Source organism: Bubalus kerabau, chromosome 1 (assembly GCF_029407905.1).
Source record: "Bubalus kerabau isolate K-KA32 ecotype Philippines breed swamp buffalo chromosome 1, PCC_UOA_SB_1v2, whole genome shotgun sequence".
NCBI lineage: Eukaryota > Metazoa > Chordata > Mammalia > Artiodactyla > Bovidae > Bubalus > Bubalus kerabau.
Genome location: NC_073624.1, coordinates 27,956,310 through 27,983,230, shown reverse-complemented (window position 1 = coordinate 27,983,230; position 26,921 = coordinate 27,956,310). Strand labels below are relative to the sequence as shown.

At 40.9% G+C, this 26,921-nt stretch overlaps 1 protein-coding gene across 1 annotated transcript in view; it reads right to left on the bottom strand.

Annotated features, from left to right (window-relative positions):
• The window catches only part of DERA (deoxyribose-phosphate aldolase), a 116,011-nt gene that overhangs the window by 27,259 nt on the left and 61,831 nt on the right, over positions 1–26,921 (bottom strand). The window lies entirely within an intron of this gene.

The following is a 26,921-nucleotide window of genomic DNA, read 5'->3' as shown; positions in this document are numbered from 1 at the left end:
GAGCACTCCCGCCTAGGGCTTCAATGAGACATCAAAATCTGTAATCACCTTATATAGGCTCCTATTTGATATCCTTTTAAACTAACAACCTTTAAATGTTGCTTTAAATTCATTTAGCTAAAAAGGCTTAATCCTGCCTAAAGTAGAATAAGAAGATCCCTGGCAACAGCACAACTATATACTCTCTTGTCCAAAAAATTTGACTCTGCAACTCCTGATTTGAATACTGCACTCAATCAAACAAAACCACTGTAATGAACTGGACCCACCCTCCTTAGAAAGCAGAGATCTGTCTGGAGAACAAAAGAGCATGTCCCTAAAATGTCATAGGCCCAATCCAAATCATGTATTACAGAGAAATTCTAGTAAATACATTTTTTTCTTTCTTGAATGTTCTCAGTTATTCAGTGCCATTTATGGACTGGCACCCTAGGAAACTGGTCAGCTGACTAGTCCCTTAATCCTATTTAGAACTGGTCTTGCTTTTGGTTTTCAAACATGTAAGAGGAACTCTAAAATTACACTTGCAAACTGATGACAATGTATAACTTGCTCCCAGCTCTATGCTTAGTCCAACCACTCTATCCCAATCTTATCCCAATCCCATCCAACTAGTATTTACTGAGCACTTACTATGCTCAGTCGGTAAAGAATCCACTTGTAACTCAGGAGACCGCCTGCAATGCAGGGGACGCAGGTTCGATCCCTGGGTCAGGAAAATCCTCTGGAGAAGGAAATGGCAACCCACCCCAGTATTTTTGCCTGGGAAATCCCATGGATAGAGGAGCCTGGCAGTCTACGGTTTATGGGGTCACAAAGAGTCAAACACGACTTGGCAACTAAGAAGAAGAAAAAAAATACTATGTGTTACTACTCTTGTAAAAGGGGACATGGGGCTTCCCTGGTGGTCCAGCAGTTAAGAATCTGCCATGTAAGGCAGGGTACATGGGTTCAGTCTCTGGTCCAAAAAGATCCCACATGCCCCAGAGCAACCAAGTCCCCGTGTGCCGCAACCATTGAGCCTGTGCTCAGAGCCTGGGAGAGGCAACTACTGAAGCCCGCACGTCCTAGAGCCTGTGCTTGACACCAAGAGAAGCCACCGCAGTGAGGAGCTTGAGCACCACAGCTAGCGAGTAGCCTCTGCTCGCCGCAACTAGAAAAAGCCTAGCAACAAAGACCGAGGGCAGCCAAAAATAAAATAAATAAAATTATTTTTTAAAAGGCGGGGGGTGGGGGGAGGGGAGTGGGACATAGCAGTGTACAAAACAAGACTTCCCTTTATGGGGCTCTGCACCAGTAGAGGGAACAATGACTTAGTTATGTAAGTTATAGCTGTTTTCTCTTTCTCTTGGTCTGATTTCTGAAAATTTTTCTTTATCTGTCTCTATCACAGTAAGCTCCTTTTCAGAAAACTGGTGGCACCATTGAGAAGAAGAAAAAAAAGAAATGAGATTCATGACATGAGGCTGGTACCCTATGATCAAAAGAAGATGCCAGAAATACACATAGGCATTGTCATTGTGGAGGTATAACAGTCTGGATAAAACAGTAAAGCATTTTAGTCTCAATATAAAATGAAAACATCAATCTATAAATCAAGGTACCATTGCCAGATGTCTCAAAATCAAAATGCTTTCCTTTTGGGCCACTGCCTAGAGCTGAACCTTCTGATATAGGGATTTACTATGGTAAGTAAACGTTCTCTATTGACATAGTAGTTTTAAAGTCATCTTATCTTAAAATGACATATCTAATATATTTTTTTTCCTTTCCCATTTGCTAGGAGGGAAGAGGCAGACGAAACCTCAATAAAGGGTAAAATGTGATTCGGTATCACTATACTTTGGCAAAAAAGAGTAAAATGAAGAAGAGTTTTAACAAAATAACAAGCTAGATATGCTTTAAACAACCGAATTTCCTTCTGATTGTGCTTTCTATTGTCACTAGCAAGTTTGGAATATATAGTGTATATTAACATTAAAAGTCAGGTATGCTTGTGTGGAATCTATTAACTCGAGAGAAAATTACTCAAATTGAAGAAATCGCTGCTTAAAATGGATTTAGAAATACATTTTACTGAACAAAAGCGAGTGAGAAAATTAGACTACTTTATCAGGATTAGAAAGTGCTATGAATTTTAAACACAAAGCTTCTAAAAAACAATGCAGAACATATTTGAGATTATCATACCTCAATGTCATCATAAATCTTTTTTTCCCCCAACAATTGATGATAAGTAAGTAGAGTGACTTTTTTATAGTGACCTGTCTTTCATAAAAGAAGTTGTGTTAATTTTCCTGAGGGGTGTTTTTATCTCTAGATGATTGTTTCGCTGTACCTGGAGATTCACACGCTTCCCAAGAGCAGATCCAGAGATGGGTGAACCTTGAAAAGCTCTGAACGGGAAGTATTTATGTGTGGAGCTCTCTGGCCAACCGTCTGGGTTATGCAGTGACCACTTACCAACTACTTACAAAGACAATGCTGCCCTCTGATCATTCACAAATCATTTTCAAGTTAAAATTCTCACTATTTTTCAACTAGTCACGCCTTCATTTTTATCTTTATTTCTTTTCCCTCAGCCACCACTAGAGACCTTGAGTCCTCAACAAAAGAGAAACAAGCTGGCAAAGGAAGAAGTAACAGAGCCTAGCAGATCTCATCCGTGGGTAAGGGCACCACTGGGACAGGTCACCACAAACTTTTGCCAAGTAATATGCACCATCAGGGTGTTAGGGTCATTCACAAATTCTCAAAAACACACAAGGCAAGGAAGGAGGAGGAAAAAGAAGTCTGTGAACTGGGGAGGAAGAACGGTTCTGACCCAGACTGTGCAAAAGTCCTGAGTAAATACTACGTACCTGCCCGCTGGACCCATTTTACATATTAATCAGAACTCATCTAAGAAATTAAAAGATGCTTGCTCCTTGGAAGAATAGCTATGACAAACCTGCTGCTGCTGCTGCTGCTGCTAAGTCGCTTCAGTCGTGTCCAACTCTGTGCACATAGAGGGCAGCCCACCAGGCTCCCCCGTCCCTGGGATTCTCCAGGCAAGAACACTGGAGTGGGTTGCCATTTCCTTCTCCAATGCATGAAAGTGAAAAGTGAAAGTGAAGTCGCTCAGTCGTGTCTGACTCTGCGACCCCATAGACGGCAGCCCACCAGGATCCCCCATCCCTGGGATTCTCTAGACAGTGTATTAAAAAGCAGAGACATCACTTTTCCAATAAAGGTCCATATAGTCAAAACTATAGTTTTTCCAGTAGTATGTGTGGATGTGAGTTGGACCATAAAGAACACTGAAAAACTGATGCTTTCAAACTGCGGTGCTGGAGAAGACTCTTGAGAGTCCCTTGGACAGCAAGGAGATCAAACCAGTCCATCCTAAAGGAAATCAACCCTGAATATTCATTGGAAGGACTTGATGCTGAAGCTGTAGCTCCAATACTTTGGATACCTGATACCAAGAGCTGACTCAGAAGACCCTGATACTGGGAACGACTGAGGGCAAGAGAAGAAGGGGGTAACAGAAGGATGACATGGTTGGATGGCATCACCGACTCAACGGACATGAGTTTGAGCAAACCCTGGGAGATAGTGAAGGACAGGGAAGCCTGGCGTGGTATAGTTCATGGGGTCGCAAAGAGTCAGACACAACTTATCAACTGAACAACAACAACATCTAAGATCTCCTTGAAAATCACTTTTTTTTTCAAGGCACTGACTTGCCAGTGAATAAATAAATACATATGCTCATATCCTGTATTTCCCTTATAGCAGAAGGGCTATACGTTCCTTTTCTAAAATTCTCAAGTAGAAATTGTATATACCCATACGGTAAGAAAGCTGTTTCAAACAAATAGCTTACACTACACACTTAACACACAGGCTTTATCTGTCTCTCACAGAACTCCCTATTATAAAACTAATAGGTCTGATTTAAGGCTACTGGTTTTTTAGGAGATTCCCCTCCCCCCACAAACAGAATAGAAATAGTTTCTCAATATGTATAAGTGAGGTCTTCATTTACATTCCTTTTAAACCTATATTTTAAAATTTCAATACATATTTAATGGTTTTAATACTGCCTATATAATTGCCTTGAGTGTGGCATTTATTCCCTCCTTCTGAAGTACATGTTTTATCATAGATGTAATTTCTCCTAGGTATTTCAGGGGAGTTATTAAATGTCAAAATTCAAAGTGAATATATAGGTAACTTTAAAATGTAAAACCTCAGTGAAGAAAAAATTTCAGCTGTTAAGTTGATTACCAAAAACGGGAAATGGGATTCACAATGATAACCTATAAGGGAAAAAGGCATTTAGAAAACTAGGTTAGAGACAGCAAACAGTGTCAACTTATGCTACAATCCATTTACTTGTGCTTCTGTCACAAATACCATCAATTTATTCTTGAGAAAGAAGAAGGTTCTCTGGGTTGACTTGGCCCAGGTGTTTATATTTAATACATGGAAACAAAAGAGCACAAAAATTTTTAAGTATGAAGCCCTACAAATTGTTGAAATATGGAATGAACAGATAAGACAGGTTTGATGGTGGCATTTTTCATTTCATAACCTTCAACTGCTTAAAGAGTAAAATCTTAAAATTTCCACTCTCCAGGGCCTATATTTAGCCAAATATTCCATTGTTCCCTTCTTCTGCCCACCCTAGAGTATCTTGGACTCTAGCTAATTCTGATGATGATAATATAACAACAGGAGGAGAGGGGTCTTTTATTTTGCTAAGAACTCACTAGGTGCTTGGCTTTATGTATCTATTCTCATCTGATCTCCACAACAGCTAGGAAGGCAGGTTATTCTTACTATTTCCATTTACAAATGATGAAACAAGGGATTATAGATATTGAGGAACCTAGGATAACAGTTTTTAAGTCTCATGAATGGAATTTAACACAGCTTTTTCTAAGTCAAAGTCCAGGCTTTTCACCACTGCACACTTCTGCCTTCTAAACCAGACTCATTATTGTTTTGCAAAAACATCCTCTGCCTTATCAACCTCATACCCTCCTTCTTTTCTGCCTGCCAAAATCCTACCTAGCCCAATTCAACTATTTCCTTCCATATGAAGTGGCACTGACATTGCTTTCTTCCAATTTTTAATGTAAATGTGATGACCGGAGCTCTGGCAGCCATCTTTCAACCATGAGGGAAACATCAAGCCAATAACTGAGGTACCAATCTAGACAATGATGATGAGCCAACAGCAGTAGCTGGCTGCACCTCCAGACTTCTTGTTTTATGAGAAAAATAACTCCTTATTTAGTTGAGCCATCACCGTTCACTTCCATGCTATCTGTAACTATTTGCTTTCACTCTTCTGACTTAGAAATTCAATGGTACACTACATCTGTTAATGTCTCTCTCTCTCTGCAGTCACTCTCTGCAGCCAAAGACACAAAGTATCGCCCCCTACACATGCTCTGCTCTGCCTGGCTGAGATCTCAAGGAACTACCAGCTATGTCTATCTGGACCACTAACTCTCCATCCACACTGGATGACAGGAGTCAAAGTCCAACTAAATAAAACGTAGAAGGAAAAGTAGGAGGTGAGCAGTGATTTGAGAAAGTTGGTAGGAATTATTAGGAAAAGCTCAAAAGTGCAAAATCACTGAACATCAGAGATTTCTGGTAGAAAAGTAACTTCTGAGGACTAGCAAATGACACCTCTATAAACCAATCTGTCTGAAGAAGTTACCAAAGAAGCAGAGAGAAAGGAACCATTTTTATCAACAGACAGAAAATACTGGGAGCTCAAGAGAATAAAATATGGAGGAAGAAACTAAAGTTGAAGTGTTTACAAGCTAAAATTGGAGGGCTTCCCTGGTGGCTCAGTGGTGAAGAATCCACCTGCCAATGCAGGCACCCTGACTTCGATCCCTGATCCAGAAAGATTCCACATGCCGCAAAGCAACTCGACTCCTGTGCCACAACTATTCAGCCTATGCTACAGAGCCCAGGAGCCACATCTACTTAGCCTACAAGCCACAGCTGTTGAAGTCTGCATGCATAAACATCCTGTTCCACCTTTTGCCTTCAACCTTTCCTAGCATCACGGTCTTTTCCAATGAGTCTACATGTCACATCAGGTGGCCAAAATATTGGAGCTTCAGCATCAGTCCTTCCAATGAACATTCAGGGTCTATTTCTCTTAGGAATGACTGGTTGGATCTCCTTGCAGTCCAAGAGACTCTCAATGAGCCTTCTCCAACACCACAATTCAAAAGCATCAGTTCTTCATTGCTCAGCCTTCTTCATGGTCCATTTCTCACATCTGTACACAACTACTGCAAAATAGAGTTCTTTTTTTTTTCTACTTTTTCTTTTATATTGGAGTACAGCCCATTAACAATGCTGTGAGAATTTCAGTTGCACAGCAGAGTGACTCAGCCACACACATACATGTATCCATTCTCCCCCAAACTGCCCTCCCATCCAGGCTGCCTAGATTCCTATTGTTTAAGTCACTCTGTGTGGTACTATCACAGCAGTCCTACAAAACCAATGTAAGAAACTATATTTAAAAAAAACATCACATGCAGCACTATTTACAATAGCTAGAACATGGGAGCAACCCAGATGCCCATCAACAGATGAATGGATAAAGAAGTTGTGGTACATATACACAATGGAATATTACTCAGCCATAAAAAGGAATGCATGTGGATGAGGTGGATGAACCTAGAACCTGTTATACAGAGTGAAGTGAGTCAGAAAGAGAAAGATAAATATCGTATTCTAATGCACAAATATGGAATCAAGAAAAATGGTTCTGAAGAATTTATTTACAGGGCAGCAATGCAGAAAGAGACGCAGAGAATAGACTTATGGACATGGGGAGAGGGGAGGAGAGGGTGAGATGTATGGAAAGAGTAACATGGAAACTTACATTACCATACGTAAAATAGATAGCCAATGGGAATTTGCTGTATGGCTCAGGAAACTCAAACAGGGGCTCTGTATCAACCTAGATGGGTGGGATGCAGAGGGAGATGGGAGGAAAGTTCAAAAGGGAGGAGATGTAAGTACACCTATGGCTGATTCATGTTGAGGTTTGACAGAAAACAACAAAATTCTGTATAGCAATTATCCTTCAATTAAAAAATAAATTAAAAAAAAGGCATCACATGAACAGGTGGTAAGGAATGCATCTATTATTATTATTACTTTTGGCTATGTTAGGTTTTGGTTGGGGCACACAGGATTAGTTGCTCTGTAGTGTATGGGATCTTAGTTTCTCTGCCAGGGATCAAACGCACACCCCTTGCATTGGAAGGCAGACCACTGGATTGCCAGGGAAGTCCCAGGAGTGGGTCTTGAACAGTTCAAAAACTGAAGTTAGGTCACTTATGTTTCAGACAAATCCAAAGTCAGCTCTCCAGGGTGCTTCCCCAGGATGAAGCAGGGGACGAACAAAGAGATGAGAAAGGAGGGCACGGCCAGGAAAGCAGCCCCGGGCCAAGCAGAGCATCAGATGCAGAGGAAGAGAAGAGAGGAATGGACTGTCCCCTTGCCCAAGACAGGGTGAAATTTCAGGAGAGGACAAGGACATAGTTACAGGCAGGGACTGGCTAAGGAAGAAGGACTAGGAGAGAAAAGGGATACCCCCAGAGGGCAGCAGGTTCTGAAGTGCAGGGGTATCCCCATGTCCTCTGCCAATGACCTTGCTGGTTCCTGGTCATGCATGAAGTCAAGGTTACATCCAATGGCTCCTACGTGGTATTTCTTTACCTATCTGGAATCTCTCTAGCCAACAGTTCAGAGCTTATAAACTTCTGGTTATAAAGTACCTAGTAACTGTTGGAAGTGAAAGTTAGTGTTGGACTGCTTCTGTCCATGGAATTCTTCAGTCAAGAATACTGATTAGCGTTAGTTGCTAAGTCATTTCTCACAGACTGTAGCCTACCAGGCTCCTCTGTCCATGGGATTTTCCAGGCAAGAATACTGGAGTGGGTAGCAATTCCCTTCTTCAGGGGATCTTCCCATCCCAGGAACTGAACCCAGGTCTCCTGCATTGCAGGCAGACTCTTTACTGTCTGAGCCACCAGGGAAGCCCATTATTCTACTTTTATTTGATTGGACCTATCTGGGGCACTAAGGATAGGGACACTTTGTCTGAAAAGTCCACACTGGGAATTCCTTTCTAAGCTCCCAAAGCATCTGAACTCTGAACGACTCTCCAGCCAAATGCTTCCTCTCCCCCATTTCTGACCCTGGGAACAGGAGTCATTCCATGTTAATATTCTCCTAGTCAGACTTTCCTGGTGGTCCAGTGGTTAAGAATCCACCAACCAACACAGGGGACATAGGTTTGATCCCTGGTCTGGGAAGATCCCATATGCAGTGGGGAAACCATAAGCTCCAACTATTGAGCCTCACTCTGCGACTAGTGAAGCCTGCCCGCCTAGAGCCTGTAGCCTGCAACAAGAGAAGCCGCCTCAGTGAGAAGCACACACACCACGACTAGAGGGTGACCCCCACTCACCACAACTGGAGAAAGCCCACACAGCAACGAAGGCCAAGTGCACACAAAAACAAAGAAATAAGTAAATATTTTAAAAAATTCTCCTATTCATCACTTCATCATCCTCTGAAGATTCTTCTTCTAATACCATTGACTTTCTTCCTGTCTTTCCTCAGCTGTATTTTCCCCCTTACTACCTACCAACACTCTTCCTACTAATAGACACAAATTCAGACCACCACCGCACCTCTGGAAATTGGTGGAGTTCAGTAATCCCTTTTGTGTGTAGAATTACTTGAACAATGTACATCCTTAAGAGAATTAAATGCGACATCACCCAAGACCACAGATGGCGGCTTCACAATGCCTATGTCCTTTTCTTTGTTTCTGAGCCTGAATCTCTTTCCCATCTCTGTGCTGCTGCTGCTAAGTCGCTTCAGTCGTGTCTGACTCTGTGCGACCCCATAGACGGCAGCCCACCAGGCCCCGCCGTCCCTGGGTTTCTCCAGGCAAAAACACTGGAGTGGGTTGCCATTTCCTCCTCCAATGCATGAAAGTGAAAAGTGATAGTGAAGTCGCTCAGTCGTGTCCGACTCTTAGCGACCCCACGGACTGCAGCCTACCAGGCTCCTCCGTCCATGGGATTTTCCAGGCAAGAGTACTGGAGTGGGGTGTCATTGCCTTCTCCCCCATCTCTGTGGGAGGTGCTTTTTTCCCTGGGTCGATTACTTGAATAAAAATCCAGAATCTTTCCAGTCTAGTTCCTTCTAGTTGAAGGAACAACCAGAAAAAGCAATAGTGGAGAAGGGTGGGTTCAATGGAAAACTATATTCAATTGTAAAGGAGTCCCTGATCACCTTGTGGGGCTTCCCCAATAGCTCAGCAGGTAAAGAATCTGCCTGCAATGCAGGAGACACAGGAGATGCAGGTTCGATCCCTGGGTCAGAAAGATCCACTGGAGGAAATGGCAACCCACTCCAGTATTCTTGCCTGGGAAATTCCATGGACGGAGGAGCTTGGTGGGCTACAGTCCAAAGGGTCACAAAGAGTCAGACATGACTGAGCAGCTAAGCACACTGATCACCTCATGGGAGTCTGTATGGTTAAAAAACAAAGAGGGGGAAAAAAAGCAAAGAGGGAAGACAGGATTATCAGCCACGCCTGGGTGTGGGCTTATATAAGGACAGAGGATGAAAGTGAGAGATGTACTTCAAAAATAATTTCAGCAGAAAAATGTATTTAATAACCACTCAATTTAGAAAATATCATCTCTAATGAAAATGTCTCCAAGTGATAGTTTTAAGGATTTTCATTTTATATTTTTGAATGGCATTAGAATAATGAACACTGTGAGATGAGGACACGGGAAAAAGCAGAAGAAAATCTGCTTTTTAACTAAGTTATCTCATCCGCAGTCCTATTCAGAAACTGCCACATCCATGAACACGACTAGAGATAACATTATAAACTCTGAGGTAATTTATACGCTTTTCCTTTTTATTAAAAAATAAACAGGCAAATTTTAATTATTCACTAGAATGTTAATATAAAACCAGTGTGATAGCAGCTAACATTCTACAAACAGCCTTTTGCTGGCTTCGTGTGACACGGATGATCTAAATTCTTCCCCATTTCATTGACTATTCAGTGCCTCCCCCGTTGTCCCCTGCCCAATTTAGCAGCTTTGTAACACAGGAAACTTAACTTTCGATGTCCCAGCTGATGATAAATTTTTTACAAAAAGCATACTATAACACGAATTCTTAGGTCACTAGGAAAACAAAGCATCAAGATAATTCAAGTAAAAGCATGAATTTCCTTTCTGCTCCCGAATCACTAAAATAACTGTATTCGTCCTCTGTTTTGCTTTATGTGCCTTGTCTTGCTAATGTTTTCTAAACATAAAAATAACTTCTCTTTCTTTTATCTTCATAGCCTTACTCAGACTTCGTTTAAAATTCTTCTCCTTGTTACAAGAACAGAAGAGTAGAGGAGAAGTGGTGAGACTCTGGGGGATTGGTTCTGCAACAAGCTGGGGAGACAAACGAACAGGTTATGAGACAGGTCTAGGATCTGGGACCCTTTGCTGGAATGCCTGTACCTGGACGGACTTCCCAGATGGCTCAGTGGTAAACAATCCTCTTGCCTATGTAGGAGACATGGGTTCAATCCTTGGGTTAGGAAGATCCTCTGGAGAAGGAAATGGCAACCCTCTCCAGAATTCTTGCCTAGGAAATCCATGGACAGAGGAGCCTGGCAGGCTACAGTCTGTGGGGTCACAAAAGAGCTGGACACGACTGAGTGACTAAACAATGACAACAACTGCACCTGGACACACCTCTCCTTGAGCCACAAAATACAAAGAAACCGAATGGGAATAAAAAGAACTGTGTGCATGTGCAGTTGGGATGAATTCTGGATGAAAGATAACAGAGACCCAAAACCCCCTAATGCCACTTCTGAAGATCTGGAGCAAAAGCAGGGTACTGCACATGTACCCTTGTACACAACAGCATCTAAGGGGTGAGCAACACACCTAAGTCACCCCTCCAGCCTGACCTCTGGACACATCCCTACCCTTACCCCATATAAGGAACCACCTCATCCCAACTCAGAGAGGGAACAGGGAACCTGTTACTTGATTTCACTCCTCCCTTCCCCCTACTTCAGCATCAACCCCAGTAAAGCCTTGCCTGAATTTCCTGTCTGGCCTCTAGTCAATTTCTGTTGATTGAGGAAAGCCAAGGACCCTGATGGATAACAGGTGGAGGACCTTGTAACAGGAGGCAGAGGTTCAGCTTCCTGGCCTGGAAAAAGCCTTGCCCTGTATGCTGAGTTGCTTCAAACATGTCTGACTCTTGAAGCCCTATGGACTGTAGCCCACCAGGCTCCTCTGTCCATGGGATTCTCCCAGGCAAGAAATACTGGAGTGGGTTACCATGCCCTCCTCCAGGGGCCCTTCCCGACACAGAGATCGAACCCGAGCCTTATGTCTCCTGCATTGGCAAGTGGGTTCTTTACCACCAGTGCCATCTGAAGCCCCACCTTTTGGGGGCCTTGTTTCCCCTGAACTCCCTATCCTTACAAATTGCACCATTATGAGCTGTTCTGTCCTTTTTCTCCCCTGTTTAGCAGACAACCGTTCATCAAATACTATTCATTCCATCCCTTTAGCATCCCCCTCAGCTGTCCACTTCTCTCCAGCCTCACTGCTCTGCCCAGGTTCAGCTCCTCATCCTGGTCACCAGACTGGGACAACAGCCTCCTAACAGGTTCCTGGTCTTCCCCTAAATTCATTCCCCTGAAAGTGAAATTCTGATCACTACTCCACTACTGCAGAGAGCAAGAAGGGAGGACGGGGAGTCTGGAGAAAGGGTATCTTATTGATCTTCATCCCCAGTGCCTAGCACATAGTGGAGAAAGAAATGGATGAACGAATTTGTCGATCACTCACTTCCTGGCTATAAACTGCCAAGGCTAAAAACTTTCCACACCCACAGACAGGAATGCAAATTCTATAGCAGAGCCATAAGCCTCAGGCTGCTTACTCGCTTCATCCACTCGCTTGCCACGTCTCCACCCTAATCATATCAGTGTTCTTACCATGGTATGCTCTTCACAGCTCCAGGTATAAAAGGGCATGAGCTTCTTTGCCTGAGATGTCCCTCCTCCTCTGTACCTAATGACTCCTCCACGCAGGTCATTTGCTTTGTGAATCCTTCTGTGAGACCTCAGAGGGTGGCATGTTCCTGAAGCCCCAGAGTAAGTGTACCCACAGCTCCTACCATTCCCAATAGGGAAAATCATAAACCCCATTTTTTCACCTCCTCACCAGACTGAGAGACAAAGGGAAGGCGCTACTTCTTATTTTTCTCTCCCCTCTCTCTTGTCGTCTCCTTTTCCAATGCCCAGAATGTTGTTGCTGTTTTATTAATAGTAGAGTTGTGTGTGACTCCTGCGACCCCATGGACTGTGGCCCTCCAAGCCCAGAACAGCAGCTGATAAACATTAGATGCTCATAAAATACCTGCTGGATGAGCCTGTTCAAGGGAAACAAATACCCTAGGTATTAGGAGGACAGAAAGTCTCACCCTTCTCTTCCCCACCAGTCTCTCCTCCAGCCCCTCTGTCTTCACCCCATCCCTTTTACCACCCCGCACTCTCTCATTTCCTTCCACTCCCCAGCATAGCTCGGACCTGGGCGGGGAGTCCCCATTCAAGTCCTAAATCTCATACCTTGCAGATCAAGGGAAGAGGGACCTCAATATTATCAAGGCAGCAAAAAAGGATGAAAAATGTTCATAGAGACCTAATTAGAAAAACAAATTCAGGGCCTTCCATAAAACACTGTTGTGTGTTGGTTAGGACCTACAGAACTGCTGTTGCAGTGTGAAATTTCAGTTACTCTGTCGGCTACATTCAGGGCTGGCACGGAGATCAAGTAACCATTCATGATCTTGTTCTACGGAATACAGGTTCAGAGTTCCCAACGAGCCTTCTGTAAGGTAACTAACTACCGGAACAGTCAGCTTGTTCACTGTGAACTGTCTTTGCTAAAGGCTTTTCTCCTTGAATTTGTAATTCTCTCCCGGAATAATTTCTAAACTACTAAGATGAGTGGAAAGGACTCTTGTCTTATCATCAAGAAACCTATATTCCAGATCAAAGGCCTCATTTCTGCCTACATAGTAGACACACGAAGGGAGTTTTTTAAAGTACTCATTCAAATGCCCCCATTCAAGATGGTTAACATCAGAATCTCTGGGTGGTAGGATCTTTTCAACAGTTTACGGAAGAAGCTCTTCAGGAAATTCTAATTTGCAAACTGGGTGGAGAACCTAGACTGTGTTTTGACTCATTTGTTCTGGGGTAATTTCCTCATGAATCTGACTTGTCTGAATCTTGGTTTTCTTACCTAATAAAATGAAAGCTTTGAGATGAACAAAAGTTTCTCTATATCCTATAAGTTTCTCTTATTCTTTCCAGTTTTCTAAACATTTGGAATTTTTATGAGTTAATTTTTGAACGTTTAGTTGCTCTATTCCTCTTGGCTTATCTGACGATGTACAAATCAAGAAAAAACAGACAGAAATCTGCAAAGACCTTTTAGTAACTGAGACAGAAGGAGTTGCAGGCAACATTCCAATTTGAAAAGTATTCTTCCCACATACTTAACTAGTTCCTGGGAAGACAAAAGTTACATGTACAATTACTTAATTTTACAGTTTTTTTAGAGCCATTAAATTAAAACTTTTAAAAAGGAAAAGAAAAAAATCCCCATACTATATAATATTTCACTCCCTCAGATATATAGCTTTATCATTCTAACAATGCTTTTTTTTGCATAAGCTTCCATTAAAGCCATGACTGCAGAGTAAGCTGATGATTTCAATGATGCCCCCTCACTCCTGAAGTCTTTTTTATTCAGTAGCTCACTGAGAAATTTAACACACAGGGTCCCTAACTTCTTTATTCTAAGGAAGCAATATAACCTTTGTCTTGCTTTGACCAATTTTTCTCTTAGTTAACACATCTTTCCAAGTTTAAAAAAATATTTTTTTCATTGATTTGGATTACAAAGTAAACCAAGAAACCTGCAAATATTTTGTGAAAAACAAATAAAGAAATATTCACCCTTGCAGAAGAAAAGAGAACACAGGAGAATCGCTTGCTCCATTTTATAATATTATGGTACACTGTGTAGTCTCATGTCAGTATTTATTATCAGTCATTTAGTTTATGATAGAGAATAACTTTTGATTACTGATGCTTGTAGTATTACTCACTCTGTCTTGGACTGTTTGAAGATCTGTATTTTTATTACAAAGTCCAATAAAAATAAAGTGAAAAACCCATAGGTCCCAAAACTGATTCCTGGCTAGTGCTGTATGTCACTCCTTTCCAATCTAAAAAGTATTTCCTTCTACTGTTAGTCTCTGTCTCTCGCTCATAAGCAAATTTATCTCCTAATGCTTCATTCTTTATTTTAGCCATTAATCTCCTATTGAGAACCTTACCAAAAGCTTTTTGCAGATAAAAATATTTAATATCTACTAGATTTCCCCTATCCACAAAGCCATCCAACACTGCTTAGAGGGGAAAAATCAATCTTTTGTACCTGAATTTAAGTTTGCTGGTTTGACTCAATGTATTTTTCTCAAAACTTCTTCAGGTCTTTACAGGAAACAAGAGAACCATAGGGCAAGAACGCTGCTTCTCTTTGCTATGGGTTCAATTGCGCTCCCTAAAAAGGCATGTTGAAGTTCCAATCCCCAGAACCTCAGAAAGTGACCTATTTGAAAATACTGTCATTTCAATTGCAACCAGTTAGGTAAAAATAAAGTTTTACTATGTAAGCTGGGCTATTACATGATGGGTGTCCTTATAAGAGAAGAGACAGAAATACACAGGAAGATGATCATGTGACAATGGAGGCAGAGATGAGAGTAACACATCTATTAATATAAGCCAAGGCTTCTCTGGTGGCTCAGACAGTAAAGAATTTACCTACAATACAGGAGACCCAGGTTCAATCCTTGGGTCAGGAAGATCCCCTGGAGAAGGGAAAGGCTACCCACTCCAGTATTCTTGGCTGGAAGAATCCCTGGACAAAGGAGCCTGGCCGGCTATATATAGTCTATGGGGTCACAAAGAGTTGGACACGACTGAATGACTAACACACACACACACAAGGCATGCCAAGTATTGCCAGCAAACAACAGAAGCTTTCTAGCAAGAAAGGATTCTCTGCTACAGATTTCAGAAGGAGAGGGCCCTGTGGACACAGCGTTAATTTCAGACTTCTGCCCTCCAGAACTGTGATAAGAAATATCCGTTGTTTTAAGGTACTCAGTTCTTGGTACTTTCTTAGGGTGCAGTTTAGAAAACCAATACCCTCCCTCTCTTCCCATTAATCCCATATTTGCAGGCCCTGTCTATCCTGGATTTAAGTCTACCCAGAAATTTCATACATACACAACCTGTGTGTATGTGTGCAGGCATGTAAAATATTTTTCTCCTTTAGTATCAGGCTCAACGCTGAAGAATCACATTTAACACTTGGAGCCAAAGGATCATATTTAACATTTAGATTCAAAGGATCATATACAATGTTTCTTCTTTCAGGATCATATTTACCTCCAAAGCAGAAAGCACCCCAATGGTCGCTGAGTATCATGTATCCAACACTGGCTCCAGTGGGCTGTCATCCCAGCCGGTTCTTTGAATACCTCCTTCCTGACGTGGCCATGCAAATTCCAGAAAACTTGGACTTTATCAAAACTCTGCTTTATACTGGGCTGAAATCCATCTTTCTATATCTTCTAAAAGTAAGGTGCCAGTCCTCCGTCCTTGGGTAATAGACAACAATCATGTCTTTTCATGCCTTGTTGTGTATGCTGCTGCTGCTGCTAAGTCACTTCAGTCATGTCTGACTCTGTGTGACCCCATAGATGGCAGCCCACCAGGCTCCCCCGTCCCTGGGATTCTCCAGGCAAGAACACTGGAATGGGTTGCCATTTCCTTCTTCAATGCATTACAGTGAAAAGTGAAAGTGAAGTTGCTCAGTCTTGTCTGACTCTTCATGACCCCATGGACTGCAGCCTACCAGGCTCCTCTGTCCATGGGATTTTCCAGGCAAGAGTACTGGAGTGGGTTGCCATTGCCTTCACCACTTGTTGTGTATATGCATGCATAAAAGCATGTGAACACAATATCACAACCCCAATGCTCACATTCTTCCCAAATAAGATGTCCCCTTTCCTTTCAATCACTCTGCATGAGGATGTTTCAACTTCCCTCATCCCATGCTCGGCCATCCTTCTACACATGCTCCAGTACCATTTCCATCCTCACACCCTTTCATCGTATCTCTCTGCTCCTTCATTCTCATACGGCCCTCAGCCTTGACCTCTCTCCTCATCCTTCCTCAGGTAAACAAGAAAAAGGTCCACTTCAACTGCTGCCTGTGAGCTGTTCCCTGGGCACCCCCAAGGAAGAGAATCTAAAAAGAAGCTAGAACCTTGTACAGAACGCAAGTGGCCATTGATATTCATGACCCTGCACGTGCATCATCAGGGGACCATCAGCAGAGCAGGCAGATACAGTGGAAGCTACTTGAGCTCAGGGTTCTCTTGCAATCTTCCCTTTCATTTCAACAAGGATTTGCTGTGGGTCTATCATGGGTGGGGCTCTGGGTTTGCCCTCCCATGGCTCCTTCATGTCTACCACCCTCTAGGGGATTCCTTGGTGGCTCAGATGGTAAAGGATCTGCCTGCAATGCAGGAAACCCTGGTTTGATCCCTGGGTTGGGAAGACCCCCTGGAGAAGAAAATGGCAACCCACTCAAGTATTCTTGCCTGAATAATCCCATGGACAGAAGAGCCTGGTGGGTTACAGTCCATGAGGTTGAAAAGAGTCAAACACGACTGAGTGACTAACTCACTCACTCACCCCCTAGAGTTTTTCTCCAAACATTCTCTTTTATTGTCTTATTTTTCTTGTCCTCCATAGAAAAGTACCGTTCAACATATAAATCTCATTCAGGGACTCAAGAAATACCTCTGGGCCTCCAAAGGTCAAACGTAGCTTAAACTTTTCTTCCATAATCTAGATTGATGGTGGGACAGAGAGCAGGATGGTGCACTGACTAAAGTATGGAATCTGGGGTTGAGTCCTTCAGAATTCTGCTCTGTCCTCCATGTGTGGTCTCAGTCTAGTTATCTAACCTCCAAGCCTCAGGTCTCCAAGCCACTCAATGCTGAGGAGGTACCTCCCCTACTTTGCTTTAGGACAACTGCAAAAAGAATTTGGTGAACTACTCCACAAGATTTATTAACCTTTGTTCACGAAATGATTCAACAAATACATACGGTGGTGGTTTAGTTGCTAAGTCATGTCTGCCTCTTATGACCCCATGGACTAAAGCCTGCCAGGCTCCTCTGTCCATGGGATTTCCCAGACAAGAATACTGGAGTGGGCTGCCATTTCCTCCTCCAGGAGATGTTCCCAACTGACCCAGGGATCAAACCCACATCTCTTGCACTGTAGACAGATTATTTACCACTGAGCCACCAGGGAAACCCCAAATATGTATATCAAGTATCTCCCCAGTGCAAAGGACTAAGGGGCCCATTCGAGGATTTCAATTCCACAGCATTTATGAGTTTGCTAATAGGTGAGTAACTGGCACAGATACCATATGACAAATAACAAAAATCAACATGTTAGAAAATAAAGACAAATGAATAACCATCTCAGAGACACAAGCAACCACCTATGGGTCTCACCTCCAAGTCATAAACCAGAATTCCACTAAGAAAAAAAAATCCCTACTTCTTCTGCTGAGAAAAATATAGATCTCTTTTTAAAAATGAATTTTATATATGTTGTTTACAATTGCATATTTTGATGTCCTTGTACCTGATGACCCATCCCATAAAGAAGCATTTTCTAGGCACTGGCTATGTGCAAGTCTTTCTGCCCGGGAGATTTCTCTTAGCAAGCCAGGTCTGTAAAAGGCAGTTATACACTTTTGGAATAAGGTGGGTTACTTTTTTTTTTTTAATTTCACATAGTAAAATTTTACACAGACTAGTATACTCCACATAAAAAACCAAGCTTAGAAGCTATTCCTTCCCTGCCCCTCCTCCCTAGAAGTCCAGCCATGAGGAGGCACAAAAAATGCTTTATGCTTAAATAAATACACTTACCCTGTTTTAAAAAATGACATGCATGGACCAAAATGCACCATCAGGAGTTCCTGCCCTGCTGGGAGGCCAGCAAACATGGAAAGTCCTCTCTTCTGCGGAGTTTTTTATTTTACACTCATAAAGGATGGGGAGGGTGTGGATGGGCTAAGGTAAACGTTCTATTCTTGCTTGGGGCCTTGAATAAGATGGCAAGTTAATTAGTTTTTACTCTATAAATGGTTTAATTTTCAGGGCTGGTTTAAGGAACTGTAAATAAATCTACACTTTAAATTCTTTACTTTTTAACCTAATACCCATGTATATTCTTCTGCTTTCCACAGTGATAAACTTTCAACTGAAGCAAACTTTTTCATAAATTAAATGCTTTTCCTATGAAAGGCAAGATCTTATTTAAAAAAAAAAAAAAACAGGCTGGAACACCACAGGGGTCTGGACGTGCCATCTGGATCAATACTCCTTTAGGATACAGAGATTTGCAGCCTGAGATGAAGGACTCAGTGTGACTTATGACAGTCTTTAGAAAAATAAATCTATACTGTCATTTATACTAGGATTGACTCATATTTAAAATTTTTTTAACTTTTAAAAAAGTCTTAGATGTTAATTTGCTATTAATCACAGCATTTTTTTTTTTTTTAGGGTTTTGGTTTCCTTCAGTCACAGCAAATTTCCCACTGTTTTCTCCCTTTTTTATTTATTTAATGGCTTCCCTTCTATTTTCTTCTCTTTTTCTCAGCTTCATCTCATTGTTTCTGTATTACTTTGATCTTATTGGGTTGCATTTCGAGTATTCCCTCCCCTGGTTCCTACTTTTTTCATTTTTGATTTCCTATACGTTACAAAATCCCAGCCAAGTTCAAAACTCATTTCGCATTCCCTTCAAGGTCTGCTTTTCTCAAGCCCCATATTTTTATGTTTGTACTCTTCCCACAGATCTTCATCAGCAATTCAAACCTGATGACATTATGATTGCATCTTTAGTGCTTTTCTACTCCAGCCTTATTTATCATGCCTGCATTATTTCCAAAGATAAGGTCTAGCATAACTTCAGAGCAGAGCTTGTTAGCTGTTGCGTGTGTGTGAACAGTCCAGGCTACTGAAAGATAAAGCCACATGCCTACAATCTGGCGTTATTCTTAATGTGTGCATTTGCTGGGCGGAAATCCCTGAGCAGTAGATGACCTGCTTTCGACTTCTCTTTTCTATAAGCATGTTTCCCTTTCTATCTTACTTCCTATCACCTTGTTCTTGGATTGTTTGATGAAAAAAATATGGTGCTCGTTTCTCTTCCCTGATTATATTCCCTTCAAACTGTTTACTCCTACTTCACCGTCTTCTTTTTTTGTATTTCTCTCACCACGTTTCCACTAATGTAAAAGTAAGATCCATTTTCTCTTTTTTCTGAAATATTTTATTTTAATTAATTACTTTATTTATTTATTTGGCAGCCTCAGGTTTTAGCTGCAACACACAGGATCTTTGTTGCATCACGTGAGACCTTTCATCACAGCGAACGGACTCGCTAGTTGGTAGTGCAAGGGCTCAGTAGTTGTGAAAGCGCTCAGTTGCCCCATGGCATTCGGGATCGTAGTTCCCTAACCAGGGATTGAACCCGAGTCCCCTGCACTGCAAGGTGGATTATTAACCAGTGGACCACCAAGGAAGTCCCAAGATCCAATTTCACTGATGAAAAAGTCAAGGCAAAACGTTTTTTCCTTGGTCCTTTCCTTGCCTCTGGAACTATCTGAGAATCCTAAGAAACCCTTTAGACATCATACCACATGCCTGGGTTGCTCAAGCCATGCTTTGTATACATAATCTCCTTGCCAAAGGTATATTTTTTCTAACTTTTTGTTCAATTAAAATAGAAATTTGCTCTCAAAACCACATGTCCAGACTCCTCAAAGTTGTGACACATCAGGAAAGAGGAACTAGATCTAATCTAATCTCATTTCATTTTGCCTGTCTTCACTTTTCTTTATCTCTGTCTTTCTCATTGATTCATTTGTATATTCCACAATATTTCCTTAGGCTGTCCTAGATGTCAGACATGGTAGTAATCACAGAAGAATACAGATAAGTAAGATAAGAACCTCGTTGGCCTCAAGGAGGTTCATAGTTTTATACACACACACAGACACACACACACACACAATGTATATATAACTATATATATATATACACACACACATACTATGCTACTGGTATTTATAATTATCCAAGGAGGAGGATAGTATGAACAATTAGTTTTGCCTTTAAAAGATCGCAGAGAAATCTGATAGAGTATGAAAACTTCACTTAAATCTTTAAAAATGGCTATCAGGAGGGGAGAAGGCTACAACAGACAGAGGAAATGATGTAAAGAAGACAGAAATACCTGGGATATTTACAAATAGCAATAATGACCATACAAAACAGCAGTAAAGATAACCTTTTTTTTTTTCTGTTAAATAGAGGGGTCTTATTCATTTATTTGTTTGCTTTTATTAATTTCTTAGTTGCAGCATGCAGGATCTTTAGTTGGGGCACACGGGATCTGGTTTCCTGACTAGGGATTGAGTCCGGGCCCCCTGCATTGGGAGTGCAGCATCTGAGCCACTGGAGCACCAGGGAAGTCCCTACAATAAAGATACCCTTTTAACTGATTTAATTTAATTATTACTTTACCATAGAAGAATACCTACCTCGCAGAGTTATTGTAAAGATTAAATATAAATAAAACCTCTAAAGAGTACCTGTCACACAGTAAATGCTCAAGAAATGCTACCCACCATTATTGTTATATTACAGATTATATCACATATATTTCATCTTTTCAAAATATTTTCTTTTTTTTTTTTTTGGTTCTTGGATCTTTGTGGATCACTGTGGCTGCTGAATAAGTGATCTCATACATGGCTGAAGAGCTGAGGTGGCTGCTACAGCTTTCGTCATTAAACAATTAGAAACAAGGACAACGATATCTAAGAAGTATACCATAAAAAAAAATGACACATCTAATTATGATTCTCAGTGAATCAGATTTGTTTTTTTACAACTTTCTTTTTTAAGACAGAGTCAAAAGCTGGCAAAACAAGTTCATATGTAAGATTCGTTAAACAATTCTACGAATACAATAAGCTTTAGGATCAGTACAGAATAGAGTCCAGCTCAGTTTCTTTTATCTCCTACGGCTATACCAGGGCTTCCCTGGTGGCTCAGTGGCCAAGAATCCATCTGCAATGTAGGAGCCTCAAGAGATGCGAGTTTGATCCCTGGGTTGGGAAGATCCTCCAGAGAAGGATTCTTGCCTAGAGAACCACAAGGACAGAGGAGCTTGGCGGGCTAACGTCTGTGGGGTTGCAAAGAGTTGGACAGGACTGAAGTGACTTAGCACACACAGCTACACCAAAATCACATGTGTTACTTCATTTGAACTCATAATGAAATGAATTTATTTGTTCAAGGGTCACAAATTCTGTAAGACAGAATGAGAGTCCAAGTCTTCTAACTCCCATGACCATGGCTCCTTCCCCTAAAATATTTTGAAAGATTCCTCAGTGTTAGTTCCTCAGTCATGCCCAACTCCTTGCAACCCATGGACTGCAACCCAGGCTCCTCTGTCCATGGAATTTTCCAAGCAAGGATACTGGAGTGGTTTACCATTTCCTTCTCCAGTAGATCTTCCCGACCCAGGGATCAAACCTGGGTCTCCTACACTGCAGGCAGATTCTTTACCAACTGAGCTACCAGGGAAGCCCTAGATTAAACCAAAAACTAGGCTACTAATCACTTAGTTGACCAAAAAATGTAAACACACTCTGGATAACCAAGTGTTTACTTACAGTGATGTATAACACCAGACTAACATAGTTATATATATTTTTACCTCTGTCTCTTTAGAGAACTGGGTTTATAATCATAGAAATGGTTATCAAAATTATAAGGTAAAAGTTATTATGAATGTAAATGATAAACTCCTTTCAAGATTTTTGATGCTAAATCGATGGGAAAACAAGAGCCATGAAGAATTCCAGCCATGATAGAATAAATGTTATGAGACTTGCCCTCCTGCTATAAATAGTTATATAAATAACTGTATAACTGAACAAAATATATAAGGCAACTATTTTTAGGCATTGGGAAACTGGCAGCTCAAGATAAAGACCTTAAGGTAATTCAGATATACAAATGAGCAGATAAGGACTTTTAATCAGCTATTACAAATATGTTCAAGAATTTTAAAGAATGAATGAAATTAATGAAAAAAATTGGAAAAGAGTAGAAAAATTAAAATTCTAAAAAATAACAAATGGATTCTCAAACTAAAAATGTTCATCAGCACAAATTTCAGTGGATGGGCATTAAAGTAAATTTAAGGCAGAAAATAAAGGTCAATGAACTTGAAGAAAGATCCATGTATATTAGCCATTCAGAAAAAGGGGGCTGGAGGTTTGAGGGGAGATTAAAATTGAAGTTAACAGGCCCCAGGAAGCTGTGGACAATATCTAACACTCAGGAACTTGGGTCCCAGAAGGAAAAAAAGACTGGGGAAGAAAATATATTTGAAAAAATATTTTTTTAAATGTCTAAAACAACAACCTACAAATCCAAGAAGCTCAATAAACTCCAAGGAAGGATGAATATGAAGAAAACCACACTTAGGCACATCATAGTCAAATTAGAGAAAAATAAAGAGAAATATTTGTGGCCACAGCCAGAGTAAAATGAAACATTACTTACAGGAAAACAGGAAGAAACAGAATTCCAAGAAATGGAATGATAAGGTTAATACTGAAATAGAAATAAAACTGTAACGTAAAACTCTATATTCAGCAAACCACCCTTGAAACATGGAGGTGAAAAAAGACATTTTCCAGTGAACAAAATCTGAGAGAACTAATCACCAGCAGACTACAAGAAGAATAAGAGATAAAGAAATGACATGCAAAAGACTGGTTTTACCTACATTTCTTCTTTTAATTTTCTTAAAAGACAAAAGACTATTAAAAATCACATCACTTTGAGGAGGGGTTTATAAACAGATAGAAGAAGAATAGTAAAATAATTCTGGGGACTAATGAGGGTGTAAATGGAACTGCTCTAAGGTTTTTATATTTGTGACAAATGAAGTGTAAAGAGGAATATAGGTATGCCTCATTTTATTGTGCTTTGCATTATTACACTTTACAGATATTGCATTTTCTATAAATTGAAGGTTTGCGGCAACCCTTCATCAAGTAATTCTATCAGTACCATTTCAAGTCTCTGTGCCATGTTTTGGTAATTCTTGAAATGTTTCAAAAGTGTTCATTACTATTATATTTGTTATGGTGATCAGTGATCAGAAATCTTTGATATTAATAAATTGATAGAACAAGTAGACCAAAATAAAACGAAACAAAATCAGATCTAAAAAATGTGACCAACCAACTTGAGTTACTTGACATTTACAGAACATTACGACTAACATTGGCAAATAAATGACATTTTTTTCAGTGCACTTGAAGCAGATACTTAAATATACCATAAAATGGGGTATAACATAAATCTCATTAATTACAAAAGGCAAAAGATTCTTAAAATGGGTATTCTCTGAGCATAAAAGAATTTTAAATTTTAAGTCAGTAATAATGATATCCATAGAAATATAAAATATTTGGAAATTAAACATTTCATACTAAATAACACTCCAATAACATTCTAAACAACTAGAAAAATTAGAAAACATTTTTAACAATGATAAAGCAAAAAAAGCAAAATATTGGTTCTTTAAAAAGATTAATAAAACTGGCAGATCCCTAGCAAGACTATATTTTCTACCAAAACAAAACAAAGAACAACAACAGGAAAGAAAACAAAAATGGGTGATACTGGGAATAAAAAAGGAGATATAACTACGGACCCTACAGACATCAGACTAGTAAGAGACTATTCTAAGCACCTTATTATCAATAAATTCAACAACTCTTATATTTGTACAATGAAAAACAAGCAAGCAAACTTCTTAAACACAGAATGACATGAATGGATCTCACAGGTATTACACCTCACAGGCATGTAGGTGAAAAAACAAGGAAGAGTACATACTGTATAAGTATAATGTTCTAAAACTGGCAAAGCTAATCCATGGTGATAAAATCAGACCAGTTATTGCACCTGGAGCAGAAGGTTAAAAAGAGTGGAACTGACGTCAAAGGGGAAAGGCTGTTTCTGGGAAGATGGAATATACGAATTGTCAAAACTCATCATATCGTACATGTTAACACTTGAACTTTATTGAATATAAATTTACTTCAATAAAGCTGATTTTGAAGAAAACAAAAAGAGTTTTTTAGATAATACAGAAACAGGATGAAATGTGAAGGCAGTCCACATATTTCATTTAAAAAATTTTTCAAAAACTACTTCATTTCTATTATATAGCTCCATAACAGAATGAGAAGCAAAAACTGTGGGTCAGGAAGTGCTAGATGCTTTCATATACATCTCACAAAGACTGCCTTTAATTCATGATAAGGTCTGGCACAGTGCCTTGGGAGACAGGTGAGTTAAAACTGAAAAAGCGATACACCTGAGGCCAGAACACTTGGGTTCAAATAATGACTTATATGTTCACTTAGCTTTGGGACCCTAGGCAAGTCCCTCCATCTTAAGTTTCTTCATCAGCTACAGGGCTGGTGTGAAGGTGAAGGAACATAATTTTGAAGTATCTAGTAAAGCACATCACAAATACTAGTTCCATCACTCACAGTATCAGACACTGATCAGATGAAAAACTGAAGGAGATAAACAAGATGGACAGGGATACGAGCCAAAAGGAAGAGACAGGTGACGGCATGTTTCCAGTCACATTTCTGTCTGTGGATGCAAAGGGTGGAGTGGAGGGTGGAACAGACGTGTCCAAGCATGAGGACCTAATAATGTTCCTTTTTTTAAGCAATAGGTACAGAGTTGGCTTGCTCACCCAGAATGAAAACACTTTCACTGTGACCTGGATCACGCCATTCTGGGCTAACTCCCTGGTCCTGTTTCTAGGAGCATGAAAAGGGAGGCTACCTGTCTACCTAAGACTCCAATGGGCTTTCCCCAGGCTCCTGAGGGTTCCAGCATCTTCTATCATTGAGGACCTTTGGAATACCAATATAACTGATGACCCATTCATTACAATGTTCCATTCTTCCCTATCCTTAGGTTTTCAGAGATTTCACTCTAAATAAAATAAGCAGAGCAGAGATCTTTTGGATACAGCAGCAAACCAGAGCAACAGCTTCATTAATGCCTGGTCAGCTAATTTTCAGTACAATTCCAGGGAACCACGCTAGGTCTGAGAGAGTCTTTAATGAAAAGTACATGAGTAGAAAAATCTAGAGGGTGACTGCAATAGAGGCCCAAATTTAAGAACCGGGAAGTCACGTATATTCATCCAAACGTGAAGCCACTAGTAGGGCAGCTAAAGAGGCAACACTCCATCACGGTATAGTAAGTTATCTGACAGAGGTTTCAATAAACCTCCATGGGGAGGAATTCCCTGGTGGTCCAGTGGTTAATAATCCACGTTGCAATGCAGGGGATGAGGGTCTGATCCCTGGTTGGGGAACTAAGATCTCACAGGCTGCAGAGCAACTAAGCCTGGGGGAGAAACTACTGAGCCGTGCACTCTGGAGCCCATGTGCCACAACCAGAAAGCCAGCTGCTGCTGCTGCTGCTGCTAAGTCGCTTCAGTCATGTCTGACTCTGTGCGACCCCACAGACTGCAGCCCACCAGGCTCCCCTATCCCTGGGATTCTCCAGGCAAGAACACTGGAGTGGGTTGCCATTTCCTTCTCCAATGCATGAAAGTGAAAAGTGAAAGTGAAGTCACTCAGTCGTGTCCAACTCCTAGCGACCCCATGAACTGCAGCCTACCAGGCTCCTCCATCCATGGGATTTTCCAGGCAAGAGTACTGGAGTGGGTTGCCATTGCCTTCTCTGAGAAAGCCAGCATGATGCCGCAGCTACTGAGCCCCCGAGTGAGAGCTACAGTCTGTGCACAACAGAAGATCCTGCGCCACCTGCAGGGCACGGCAGGTAACTCCATGGAGCCCCACATACGAAAAGGAGGAGGCCGCGGAGGCTCAGGCAGGGTCTTGGGAAGGACCTTTATCAAAGCCAAGCTGAAGGAATTTATATTGTATCTTGAAAACGAAGGGCCGCCACCGAAGGATTTTAAACAAGCAGTACCACAACCCAATTAGCATTCCTGAGAGATCATTCTGGCAACAGTGTGGAGAACAGATTGAAAGGGGACAGAAGCAGAGACTGGGAAACTAGTTAGAAGACCATTGAAGTGATCCATGTGGGGAATGACAGTGGCCTAAGATAGCAGCACACAGGATGGAAAGAATGTATGAAATACAGCGAAAAACAAAACTCTCAACACTGATTCCCTGATTCCTACGAAGGTGAGAAAAAGCAATCAGTGTCAAGCTTGGGTGTATGAATAGCTAGACCTGCTGTTTGTGAAAACAAAGACTGAGTCAAGCTACATTTCAAAAAAAAAAACAAAAAACAAAACAATGACACTGCCCTAAATTTAAGAAAAAAAATAAAACACAGACAAAAGCTCAGGCTGCCTTAGACAGGATGGATATGGATGTCTGAAAAAAATCAAACACTTAAATTCACAGAGAGGAGTAAGTCAGAGTTAAAGAAATTCCTGTCTAACATATGTTGATGAATGAATAATCAAAGACTAACACAGAAGG